Source organism: Benincasa hispida, chromosome 6 (assembly GCF_027475165.1).
Source record: "Benincasa hispida cultivar pf3 chromosome 6, pf3_genome.v1.1, whole genome shotgun sequence".
Taxonomy (NCBI): Eukaryota; Viridiplantae; Streptophyta; class Magnoliopsida; order Cucurbitales; family Cucurbitaceae; genus Benincasa; species Benincasa hispida.
The window spans coordinates 5,059,416-5,073,591 of record NC_143483.1 but is presented as its reverse complement, the minus strand read 5'-3'; the positions used below and the strand labels follow the sequence as shown (position 1 = coordinate 5,073,591).

Below are 14,176 nucleotides of genomic sequence, written 5' to 3'. Positions count from 1 at the left end.
CTGTGATAGAGAATTTTTCGATTCAATCGCAGGTTGCTCCTTTGACTCAGTCTTGCGAGGCTCCTTTTTGCCTTCTATCGCTGCCTTTCTACTCCTTAGGGTGACTGCTTGGTAATGTTCTTTCCCGACATTCCCTAGATTGCGTAGAAGCTCGGTTGAGCTAGGCAATATCCCTTGGGGTCTGTTCTTTAGCTCTCCCACAATTTTTCCCATTTGAATTTCTAAATTGCAAATGGATGTAGCTTGGTTTTGAAGGACTGTTTCATTCTTTTCGATGTATTGCCTCAACATGTTTTGCAGAGGTAATGAGGATGGTGGTTGAGAACTGCTAACTTGCTGTTGTCCATTAGATCTATGGAAAAACACTGGCGGTCCCTCTCTTTGAGTCACAAGCTGACTACCTTGCTGTTGGTTGTTCTTCCAAGAAAAATTTGGGTGATTTCACCACCCGGGGTTGTAAGTGTGTGAAAAAGGATTGTTTTTGACAAAGTAAATTGATTGAGGATTTCGTGGGCATTCCTCAAAAGAATGTGATTCTTCACATAAGACACAGTTGGTGCTTGTTTGCTCTATCGCATTGACTTGCCCATTTCGAGCTTCTGAATTGTTTAATGTGATGCCTTGCAACAAGTTTACCATTGCATTCATCTGATTTTGTAATGATGTGATGGCACCATTACTCGAATTACCTTCTCTGGACTTTGTTCTTTGATCGCTTTCTTGCCAATCTTCATGGTTTTTTAAGATGCGATCAAGAATATTCTTTACTTCATCATTTTTTTTTCCAGAAGACCTCCTGCTGCTGCATTGGCAGCTATTTGCGATACAGAGTTGAGTCCATGATAGAAAATCTCCATTTGAAGGCAATCCGATAATCCATTGTGTGGGCAGTCGCGTACTAGTCTCTTGAATCTCGCCCATGCGTCACTGAGCGATTCATCTTCTTCTTGTTCAAAATTGGTGATCAAGTTCCTTCTCCTGGAATTTTCTGTGGGAGGGAAATACTTTTTCATAAATTTCTCCACAACTTGTTCCCATGACGTTATCTCTCTTAGTTCGAGATAGTATGCCCATTTTCTCGCTTTATCGCATGGTGAAAATGGAAATAACGTGAGTCGAACCTCTTCTGGGGAAATATTAAGGAACACAAAAGTGTTGTAGATTTCAATGAAGCTTCATAGTTGGGCGTGCGGATCTTCACCACGTTGTCCTCCGAACTATCCTGTTGTTTGTATCATTTGTAACATACTGATTTCATCTCGAACCTTGATCCATCCAATGCTAGTCTCATGATTTCTAGGGAGAAATCATACAAATTTGGTGACGCATAGTTCCGGATGGGTCTATTGCGATCATTTGTCAGTAGAATGGGATTTGTCATCATGTTGTTTTCATTCACTACTCATTCTTAAGGTTGTTCAGCCATTCTTCGAGCTCTTCCTTGTCGTTTACGTCTGTTCCTCTACCTTTTGTGAAAAGTTCTTTCAATCTTTGGGTCGTACATGAGCTCAGGAGTATTTCTTTCGCTCATACAACGCTTATTTCTTCCTTCATAGGAGGAATGGCAATATTCCAAAGGTCGAAAGCTGCAAAGATCAAAGAGGTTTGATGTTAGCGCAATCTATACCGTAATCCCCGGCAACGGTGCCAAAAACTTGATGCGTTGAGTTATCATGTGATGATGTGTGGATGCGTTGATTTATCACGTGATGGAAGGATGTGTGGATGCGATGATCATGCAAGTTTTCCTAATAAAGACCAAGTATAAGCCTTCTTAGGGTCCTGGTAAATCCAGGGTCGAACGCAAGGATTAATAAATAGATATGCGACAGACTCTCTGATCTTATTACGATGGTGATTAAGAAGTAGATGATGATTTAACTTTGATTTTCTAACACGATGGAATTAAATGCACAGCGATGAAAGGGTGGTGTTGTAACAAATATGCGATAAAGGGGTTGAGAATAGGTTTTGCTAGTATTTCTTAAGATATTGTACAAGTCATGCGATCATGCTATACACAAATATTAAGCACTACATTTCTCAATGCATAATGACACATTTCCTATGTCTAGGATGCATGTGATGTGTATGGAATTCAGCAGATAGAACTTATTTCTAAGTCTCTACTCTTGCTTATGCGATTTAATCTGACTCTCTCAAGCTGATTCTGTCTTTAGACTACTCTCTCAAGTACTCCAAATGATAAATGAAGCATACATAAGACAAGATGATCGCATAAAGTGCATAGCTTAAATCATGCTAGCTAAGTACTTCTCAACCCATGCACAAATTTATCTACTCATGTATGGTGTGAAGAGACTAAACATAAATTGAAATGAAGTTTCCATTCTTGCAAATAAAGTGTTTAAGTACAAAACAATAAATGGTGTAATTATCAAGCCATGTAAGCAATGTCTTGCTTCCTCTGACGTTTACACTACTCTTATCGCTTCAGTTCTTTCCCAAATTGTAAGCTCTTGCTCTCGCAAGGGTTTGGAATCTCTCCTTCATGCTATTTTTTACAGTCTCTCGACCTCTTCGAGCATTAATTTCTTCTCAAGAATTCCCCTCCCTTCGCTTAGTCGTCCTCTTGGTTTGGTAGTATTGGGTATTTATAGACTTCCAGACAAAACAGTTCTTCTCACAAATGATTGCGTGGATAGGCAGCATGAATTTGCATACTCTGTTGCACCATCTGATAGTCACTGGAAGTTCAATGGATTTGCAATGGTATGGTCTTCAATGGCCATCAACTAAATTTTTAATTTAATCGTTATCGGCTTTACGTCCCATCACGTTTTATTACATTAGGCCACCGCCTTTATGTAAGGTCATCACACGATCATCTTTGAAGTACCCTTGGATCGCCAACTCAAAACGTGTTATTGCCTTGTTCCTGCAAGTTTAACTGCTTTTATGTGATGAGAGTGAGCGATCACAATTTTTCTTTTAGTTTGGTGCATTCAATCGTAATATTTTCTATTCACCATCGCTTTCTCCTATTGTTTTAATAATTTGAACTTTAATAACTTGTATTTCTACCAGTTATCAGGAACTCAACTACACAAGATGGAATTCACTCCTTCCCTGAAGCAGGAGCAAATAGATAGATAGCTCCCTTAAAGGCTGATTCCAGGGCTTAAACGATATGGTGCCATACACCTTTTCTTGGCCCGAGAGGTGTTCACACATAGTTAGATTATGTTGTATTGTTCATTAGAGAAATCAATGGTACTTAAGGATTGAGATGTAACTACAGGGGCAAACGATAAATTGGCTCAGCTGTACTTACGAGCATCTGTGAAGGGTCATCGTACTCATGATTGGTTATATCTGTGGTAAGAGGAGTTCAACTGTTGGTCTTTAATAGAATGCCTGATCGTTAACGGATGGTGGATCTCGTGGCTAAAGAGTTTAATCAGCTATTCACGTACCGTTGGAGCTTTGAGCCACAAGTCCATAAGGTCCTGTAGGTAGCTTGGATAAAGTCGAGAATCAGTGTTTGGGTCAGTTTGAAATGTTCAAATTGACAAGAGGGAGATCGATTATATATGATATAATTGGATTGGTTAATTATATATGATATAATTGGCTAAATGTATGAGATACATTATTTTTGGAGGAAATTACATATAAATATGATTTATATCAAGTGGAGGAGAAATTACTATAGTAGATATGTGATATCAAACTATAGGTTCTGCAAACCTAATTGAAGGATTTGGAAAAGAAAATATTATTTTGCCTAGAGGAACAAAATTTACAATTGGCAATGCATTGTTCTCTAGTCAACTAAAGAGAATTCTACTTAGTTTTAAAGATATACATTGCAATGGTTATCATATTAAGACCGATAGAAAGAATAATGGAGTATCTTTATATCATATCTACTGTCTCATATGAAAAACGTATACTGGAAGAGTTACCTACTTTATCTTTTGGATTATATTATACTCATATACGAGTAATTGAAACATATGCAACAATAAACTTAAAGTTCATGAATCTAGATATCTATAATTTGGCATGATAGATTAGGTTATCCAAGGTCTATAATGATGAGAAGAATTATTGAGAATTCAAATGGACATCCATTGAAGAGCTAGAAGATTCTTCAATCTAATGAATTATCATGTGATGCTTGCTCTCAAGTCAAATTAATCATTAGACCATCACCAGTCAAATTGGAGTTATCCTTAATCTGAGTTCATAGTTAGCTAACTATAATTTGGCATGATAGATTGCCTGCTTATTCGGGATTATCCTTAGATTTACACGGGTGAGGGTTGGCTCAACAACATTGGGGTAAGATCGGGTAGTTAGCTGAGGACTTAGGGTGCAAGATGGAATTCACTCCTACCCACTTTTAGGGATAATAAAGAGGTTGTTCCAAGTGTTGACTTTGGGTCTTGAACTAGGGGCCTCACCCTCTCATTGGCCAGAGAAGGATTCGATTTGATGATTGGATCTCAAACCAATTGTTCATCAGAGGATCAGTGGGATTTAAGGAATAAGATGTAATCTCGAGGGTAAAACAACTATTAGCCCAAACATTATTACAAACAACCTGTGAAGGGTTAACTTACTAATTATGGTTATACGTGTGGACACAGTTATATCTACAGTGAAGGAAGTGCAACTATTAGGCTTTAATGGAGTGACTCAATAGTTAGCAATGTTGAATAATTTAGTTTAAAGAGTTTAACCAATTAATCTCGAATCGTTGGAGCCCATGATCTATAGGTCCATTAGAATTAAACGAGATTGGAGAATCGGATAATATTTAAATATGATTTAAATATTAACTACATGAATAGAGATTCATGGTTGTGGAATTGGTCTTTTTTTAATTTAATATTGGATATTAAATTATTTTAATTAATTAAATTATTTAATTAATTAAATCAATTAAATTTAGAATTGCAAATTTGAATGTTGTGAAAATTAAAATTTAGAAAATCAAGTTTTGTTTTAATTTAAATTTTAAAAAATTAGATTAAAATTGAATTTTAATGAAAATTCAAGTAATTGATTTTAAATCATTTTTAACTAGAATTTTTTTTTGAAAAATCAAAAAAATTAATTTAATTTTGAAAATGAGTTTCAAAATTAATTGAATTTTAAATTCAAATATTCTATAAAGTGGGTTTATCCCACTTTCAAGTTTTTTTTCCACCAAAATCCCACTCAAAATTCAAGTGGGAGATGTCTATTTGAGATGCAATTTGATTGCATGAGGTGTTGATAAAAAATTCAAGCTTTAATATTGAGAATTGAGGCCATGCAAAAGATTAATTTAGCTAAGATTTTAGTTGAAGCTCTTCAACTTAAGAGAAAAACCATAGGAAAGATCTATTGGTGGTCTACACCTTGTTGCTGAGGAGATTGAAGCTGGATTTGAAGTTCTAAGTCTTCAAACATGAGTTTTTTATGAAACCCTCTTTTTCTGATATGAACATGCTTACTAATTTGCTAAAATTGATGAATTACAGTGCCTAATGATCTTGATTTTCTTCTGTTGGCTGCATGCTAACTCCATCAATTGGTATCAGAGCAGATTTAAGCACTCAATTCGTGTAAAATCTAGCTTGGTGGGTGTTTTGCATAAGTAGTATGAAAATGGTAGACTGATATGGATATTTTCAATTTTGACATTTATTTTTTCTTTAATTAAGTGTTAATTGTTGTCATTGGCTCTTGGTTGATGGGCTTTAATGTGTGTTTAAGGGTCTGTAAATTTGTTGGAGTCATTAGAGTTGCAATTAGGTTGTAATTGAAGAAAGAAGAAAAGAATGTCAGCAGCAGAAAACTGGGAGTGAAGCTTCTGCCAACGCTGCCCACGGAGCATTCCAACGCTGGGATGAAGCGTTGCAACGTTGCTCATCCCAGCCCAAAAGATGCGTGTGCGACCCCTTCGATGATTCAAATGAACTGGTTCAACCGATTCAGGACTGGGAGGTCTGTTTCCACCCATTTTAGGCCGGTTGAACCTGTTTTCAAGCCTTGGAGGTCTGATTTGGGCAGTTCGGGTTCGGTTCGAGTCGATTTGAGCGGTCCAGAAGCTATTTGGAGCAAGTTTTGGTTATATTTGTAATAATTTAGGTTGTTTGTTTGTTTAAAATGCGAAAACTGGTCCATATCAGTGTGTATTTAATTATTTATGCAGTATGAATGTATGTTATAATTAAATAAATCTTGTATGTGCATATAGTATGCCATGTAGATTTAAAATCCCACCATAGGAAGCATGTTGCATGCATTGAAAATATGTTATAAAGACTTATAATATATAGTATGCATGTTTAGGGTTTAAATGATGGAATGAATACATGTGCAATGGAAGAAAAACAGATCTAAAGTACTCTAATTAGGTTAATGATAGCTCTCAAAAAGAGATATTATTCCTAGGCTTAATTCAAACTTGTTAATGGATTTATATGTTTATTTCTCTATTTTGTAGGTAATAAGCAACCAATAGGTAGAATCAGGCATTTGAAGTTGATAGGGGCCAATTTGAAGCGATTTGGAGTAGAATTGAAGTATCCAAGCTTCAAAGGATGTGAAATGACCGAAATACCCCCAGCATCAGCATCACAATGTCGCGCAACGCTCAAGCCCAACATTGTAAGACAGTAGCATAGCGTTGTGATAACTTGTAGAAATACAAGTTATTTATACGGTTTTATTTAGATATTGCGGTCAAAAGAAAGGAAAGTTGCGTCAATTGTATAGAAATTAGCTAAGAAATGCAAGAATTATAAATTGTCGTCAATACACCCACTGACATCATTGCGATGATAGAAAAGAATATTTCAAGTCTGTTTTGCAGAAAATCAAGTCACCGCATGCGTTCATGGCTGAAGATAAACTGAACAACGCATCTACGTCGCATTGCGCCAATCATTCAGAAATGAATAGACGATCAATGCAATGACGGCGCATACGACAATCGATCAAGAGCTAAGCCATTAACGCAATCTCAACCACATGCAGTAATAAAAAAACAACACTGCATGTGGGCAAACGATCGAAGATGTAAAGAGCAACGCAATTGCGGAGGATTCTGACGCATGTACAGCTGACCGTTGTGCATTTCTGACGGGATTGATTGCGTAACAGAAGAAATATTCACTCCACCATTTCAGGAACTTCCTTAACAATAAAGTGGGGACCACAATACAAAGAGTCAAAGTTGAGCCTATAAATAGCTTCGACCATTCCACTGAAAAAATATGCTTAAATACAGAGAAAAGTGTATATACTGATCTGAGAGAGAGATTGGTTAAGCGTTAATCAGAGTAGATCCGGGAAGAATTAAGAGACAAGGCTGAGAGGTGAGTCTCCGAGCAAGAATACTTTCGATCCCCACCGTTGAAGCTCTGTACGAAGGTCACCTTTACCAGACGAGCAAGCCTGAGAGGGAAGCTCTTCTGTTCATCCATTCCACACGCCGGTAAGCAAATCCACCGTCTGATCTGTGTGAAGACGTTGACACTCTTCTGTATTTGTTTCTATCTCTTCATCATCAGTTGTATTCATCTTCTTAGTCTATCATTCGCACCATGGATCAAACGCTTAATCTTAGTATTAATTGTTATGATCATTTTCATCTCCATCTTTCTGTCTATTTCCGTTCATCCGTAATTCACTTTCTCCACGACGTTTTCTTAATCTCTTGGTAATTAGCAAGAATTAAGCAAGTAAATTAATTGGGTTAAGGAAATAATTATGTTTAGTTAAAGCATACTAGACGGCATCTTTACCTGTGAGAGCAGAAGTAAAGATGCCATTCCGCCTATCGAGAGAGAGTTGGAAGAATGCGTTAACTAAAGCAAGAAGTACTTCCAGAGATGGAAGCAACCTTGTGTTCATTATGTTCATCCCTGTTTCACCATAGAGATATGGGAACGCGGCCGATCACCGAGAGGTTTACGCCAAGGGAAAGTGGAACCTTAGTTATATCTTTAACGCAATTAACAAACTTGCGATGTTTGTACTAATTATTCTTTCCCCTTTCTGATTCATCCATAAAGACTTTCCATCGCATACCATGATCCTTTGTATAAACTTCACAGTCAGCCTTGAACTCAACATCATGTATATCATGTATCTTGTATCTTGCATCATGTCAGCTTAGGTTTATTTTCATCGCAATTTATTTTATTAACGCAACTTTAGTTTATCTGTACAATTTTACTTTACCATAATTTACCTTGTTGTACAAACACACAATATTTATTAATTGTAAAAACCGGTCGCATATATCACAAATGTAACACATTAATGACAACAATCTCTGTGTTCGACCTCGGATTACTCTGAGAAACTTGCGTTGGAATTATACTTGGTTTCAGCGCAAGGAAACTTGTGACAACGCATCTACAAGCATTTCAATAACGCATACATCTAGAAGTAGTATCACATAAAGTGTTAATAAGCATGACACAACATCCGTACTCCATCTCCATCTTTCCAAGTCAACAAGTTTATGGCAACATGAGCTTGTATGATTCACATTCATCATTGTCCATATCCATATATGCTTATTTAGAGAGCATCAATTCATCACTGCACATGTTGCAACGCTCCTTTAGATTGTTGTGACGCAACGACATTTGATGGACGGAGGAGGAGCGCACGCGCGAGTGAACGTTGCAATGCTCGACCATAGTGTTGCAACGCTGCCCTGAATTTTTCTATAAATGTCTCGTTTTGCTAGGTCAAAAATGTGCTGAATTGTATAGAAAAAGGCCCTAAAACGCCAAACTCTTCATGGAGGCTGAGGAGAAGCCTTGATTTCTTCTTTTTCCTCTATGTATTCAGTATCATAGGTTAGATTTATTTTTCCAGATTATGGTTTTGTATCGGGTTGTATCCCAGTGCTTTATCTATGAATCAATGAGGTAATTTTTTATTAGTTCCTGGACTAAGAGTTCTTTGTAATTTAATGAGTTATATGTTCAATTTTTTACTTCAATTAAGAATTGTGTTTTTCTTTAATTTCGCATGAGTTAGACTTGCTTTTGTGTGTTGGATTGACGACCTATCACGATTGCATGTCTTTGCTAGTTAAGTTTAGGCTCGCACGTATCCTTGTAATCGTCCATGCTTTCAATTTACCCCTGTAGCACAGATTAGACAGCATGCTTAGGTGTATAGGCTAACCTTGAATCTTTGCATCCTACATTTAATCTAGAATTAAAGAAATACTTTTATTATTTGAACATGGCTTTCCTGACACTTGATCAACATAGTTGAATCCTTGATTTTTATTCTAGTTCTTTATGGCCGCTAAGGATCAATTGCATCTAGAAGCATGTAGGCTAGTTAGGGCACGGTCTTCCCAACCTCAACTATGGATTAGGATGCTCAATTTGGTTGGATTAATTGATTTTCGGCCTTTGTAGAGATTGATTAGTTCTTGGCAAATTAAGTAGCTATGCATGTATAATTCGAATATTAGTTATTTGGCATAGAACGATTACTTATTTTACAACGAATGAGCACTTGGTCTGAGAACTAAACAAGTCCTTTACTATTCCATATATCCCTTGCAATTTACTTTTCTTGCATCTTTCTAAATCGAAACCAAAACCTTATTTTTACTGTTTTTCCCGCAATCAAATCTAACACAAAAAGAAATTAATTCTTTGCTTCTCTATGGTTCGACCTCGCACTTACCATTGTTGTATTTTAGTAGTAATAGGAGTAGTTCAATGATGTTATAAATTTTTTTTTTGCCAGAATCGAGACTTATTAACGATGTAGGCTTTTGGCTCTGCCAATTAATTACAAAGATAACAATGCAATTCAAACAAATATAGGGGGGAAAAAGAATACAATCTTTGTAGACTTTGAATCTTCTCCAAATTAGCTCCAATCTCCTCACGAACGGTTCACAGACAACCACGAGAGTCTTCCCAACTATTCTCCGACCTTAGAATGGGATGATGGAATCCGGTGAGTGACTAATTTGGAGAGGAAAAAAGCTAAAACTTTGAGAAAAAAATGTTATGAGATTATCACGTAATCTCATTGAATGCCACTATGGCCAAGAGTCCTTAAAAATCACTAAGCACTCCCTTTTAAAGACCATTGCATGCAAAACATACAATTTTGAGTTTGATGAGAATTTGACACTAAAAAATCCACTAACTCAAAGGGGGATTTAGTGGGACAAGTGTCTTCAAATGAAGGCAACACTGAACTTGATCCACTCTTATGTCTCCACATAAAGTTCATGTATTCAAACAATAGCCATGAATTTTTAGTTTATTGGATTTCATCTTTATAAGTGCAATTCATATATTCAATAATAATTTTATTGAATAAACGTCAATAATATCTTTATTGATAATAGAATATGTTTAATATTACAAACTGCGAGTTTTAGGACATAGAACCCAACATTAAGTGTTTAATATAAAGTGTTATATTAAATCCTGAAATGCTTGATGTATGTTGTGGATGAAAAACATGTCTATAGTTTTACAAATTGTTATAAAATTGGATTAGACATTTAAAATCTATGACAAAGATAAGTTGCAGGTTCACGTAGGTTAACAAATAACAACTTGTTTTAATAGTTAAAATAGGTGGCTATCGTGTAAAATTGAGATTACAAACTCAGTTGATATATAATCCTGTCTAAGGTTGGAGGTACTTAAGTTGATGGTTTACGAAACACCTCCTACCTAGGGATTATTGTTGGGGTTGATGCCCTAAAGTCTCGTGTTCTGTAGTTTGTAAACAGTTTGTACGAACACTTGTGTTGTTAATATATGATATTTACTTCACATTTTGTATTTTTGCTCAGTTACTTGTTTTATTTGCTTTACCACAAACCAATAAACATAAAATCCCTGGTTATCTGTATGTGACTCAAGCATGTATTTGGGGACATACAAGTGGATCATATCTTGAGTGATAACCAAAATGGTCTGTAGTATATGGATATAGGAGGGAAACCTTATCCTGGTAATTCTACGGATGCAACCCGCTTTATGAAATGGTCACAAGTGTTGTGACTTATCATATATGGTCTGATCTTGATCATTCGTGTTGGGGACATGCGAGCGGGGGCGTCCTATACAAAGAGTTTGTATAAAACCTAACCACGAACTGTTAACGTCTCGTTATATAACACCGTTCATGACAGAGACTTCACTTCACTAGGATGACCATAGGTAACATGACCTCAATCCTGAGTGAGTTGGGAACTCCTGCCAACCTACCATTTTGGGGATTTTTCTGATTTGGGAGCTGGGAACTCAACTACACAAGATGGAATTCACTCTTTCCCCGAGGTAGGAGTAAGTAGATAGATAGCTCCCTTAAGGGTTGATTCCAAGGTTTGAACGATGTAGTGCCATACACCTCCTCTTGGCTCGAGAGGTGTTCACACATAATTAGACTATGTTGTATTGTTCATTAAAGGAATCAATGGTACTTAAGGAATGAGATGTAACTATAGGAGTAAAACGGTAATTTGGCCCAATTGTACTTACGAGCATCAGTGAAGGGTCATCGTACTCATGATTGGTTATATCCGATGGACACAAAAATATATCTATGGTAGGAAGAGTTCAGTTGTTGGTCTTTAGTGGAATGCCTGATAGTTAACGGATGGTGAATCTCGTGGCTAAAGAGTTTAGTCAGCTATTCACGGACCATTGGAGCTTTGAGCCACAGGTCCATTAGGTCCCCTGGGTAGCTTGGATAAAGTCGAGAATCAGTATTTGGGTTAATTTGAAATGTTCTAATTGACAAGAGAAAGTTTGATTATATATGCTATAATTGGACTGGTTAATTATATATGATATAATTGGCTAAATGTATGAGATACATTATTTTGGAGGAAATTAAATATAAATATGATTTATATTAAGTAGAGGAGAAAATACTATAGTAGATATGTGATATCAAACTATAGGGTAAAAATATAATATGATTATATTTATTAATTAATTAGGTTGTTAATTATATGATAATTAAGCAAATTTTCACGTTCGGACGTGGGTTAGTGGGAACGAGTCGGTTATTATAACCGATGAATTAAAATGAAAAAAAGTTTTCATTTTTGAATCGTTCAATTGATTGCCCGAAGAGAGAAAAATCGAGCGTGCGTTGGTAGAAAGCAAAACGATTGCTTCAGTTTTTTCGAAAGCCTATATGATAGCCCTCTCTGCCTAAACGATCGTCTACCTCGCGCCTACACGATCGCACACTGTCGCTTACACGATCGCATAGCTTCTCTAAACGATCGTATAGTGTGCCATTTTTGCTAAACGATCGTATACCTTTTCCTAAATGATCGTTCAGTAAATCCTACACGATCGTGTAGCTTCTCCTAAACGATAAGCAGTCTACTATGCGTTAGCGTCTTTTTCCCTCCCACTTGCTTATCGCCTACACGATTCGTGTTTCCTCCTTCGTCTACCAAATTCACCAAAGACCACCCTTTGGGTTTTCACTCTGAGAATACCCAGGGCTCTTTAGTGGTGGTGTTGTCTCCGCGGCGTTCATGTTCATGCGGTTGTTCGTGTTGTTTTTGTTGATGCTGCTATTGGGCGTTGGTAGATCGCTTGGAGGGTTCCGCTGCTTGGAATGCTAAAGTTTGAAGAACGTCTTCAACTGGTATGGCAATATTTCCCTTATTATTTTTTTGTTCATAGCATGCCATTAACTAAGTGTTTGTTTGCATAATTGTATGTTGAATGTATAATGTGTATTTCGGTCACGGTGAGATCGTTGCGATTCGAACGCGCTTATGGAACTCTTAGATATGAGATCCTTCAATTATGACCCAATAATTGAACGTTGTTCACTCAATTTTATAAGAATACGTGAGCGATGTAAGGTTTTAAAACTGGCTTATCACCTAGACATTGTAGATTAAATCCAAATATAAGCATTATACTTGGATAATCACCTAGACTTAGGTTGTTTTAATTAGCTAGAAAACCTGAGTAAAATATTTATCTAAAACAAATAGAACACTTCAGTGGGAGATTAATAACCTAGACATATGTTATTTTTAGCTCTCACGTCCCTAAGAGTTCATACCGTGAGATCCATGCTCGACTTCGTATCGATTATACCTTGACTACTCCATTCAAAAAGTATTTGCATGGGTTAATGATGCATTGTTAATGTGATGAAATAATGGTGTATATTGCGATCATGCAAGTTTTCCTATTAAAATCTAAGTATAAATCCAACTAGGTTGCCTGGTAAGTCTAGGGTCGAACACAAGGACTACTAAGACAATATGCGATGGTAAGTTTTGATATCTTTATGGTGAAAAAAACAATAAGTTGGTATGTTTGTTTAGAGTATAAATCCTATGCGACGGAATTGAGTAAAGAGTTAATGACAGTGAAAGTTACAATGAGTATGCGGGGAACGAGTTGAGAATGGTTTTAGCTAACACTTTCTAAGATTGCGTTCAAGTTATGCGATCATGCTACACACATACAATCGCATGTCATCTCTCAATGCAAATTCCATAGTTCCTATTCCTAAGACGCATGTGATGTATACGATAATGTCTATAGGACTTTTGTCTAAGCCTCTATTCTTGTCTATGCAATGATGAATGATACACACATACACAAGGCGACCGCATACTATCATATCCTATTTCTAGGGTGCATTTGATGCATGATAGCAAACAGAACTTATTTCTAAGTCTCTATCTCTTACTTATGCATTTCTAAGCTGACTCTCTCAAGCCTAGATTCTAATCTAACTCTCTCAAGTCTAGGTTCTTTCTTTAGACTACTCTGTCAAGTATTTCTAAAGGGTGATGGACGCATACATAAGACAAGATGATCGCATAAAATGAATATCTTAGGTCATGCTAGCTAAATGCTTCTCAACCCATTCAAAAATTTAGTTACTCATGCGCAATGTGAAGAGAATGAACAGATGTAGAGATGTAAATTCCCTTTTATAGATAAGTTAGAATACAAAACAACAATGGAAGATAGGGATAAGAAGCATGATAGCAATGTCTTACTTCTCGAGGCTTTTACACTGTGTTTCACTCTACTCTGCCCAAAAGAATGTTCTTGCTTTCGCAAGAGTCGGCCCTCTCTCCATTTGCCACGCTTCCTAACGGTCTCTCGAGCTAACCAGGAATGATCCTTCAATGTCTTCTCTCTTCACTCGC

At 36.6% G+C, this 14,176-nt stretch overlaps 1 non-coding gene across 1 annotated transcript; it reads left to right on the top strand.

The window, feature by feature from the left end:
* Window positions 1–873: 873 nt before the first annotated feature.
* Window positions 874–980, top strand: LOC120080623 (small nucleolar RNA R71). The gene has a single exon (XR_005482577.2). It is a non-coding gene; the product is annotated as a small nucleolar RNA R71 (small nucleolar RNA).
* Window positions 981–14,176: the final 13,196 nt, after the last annotated feature.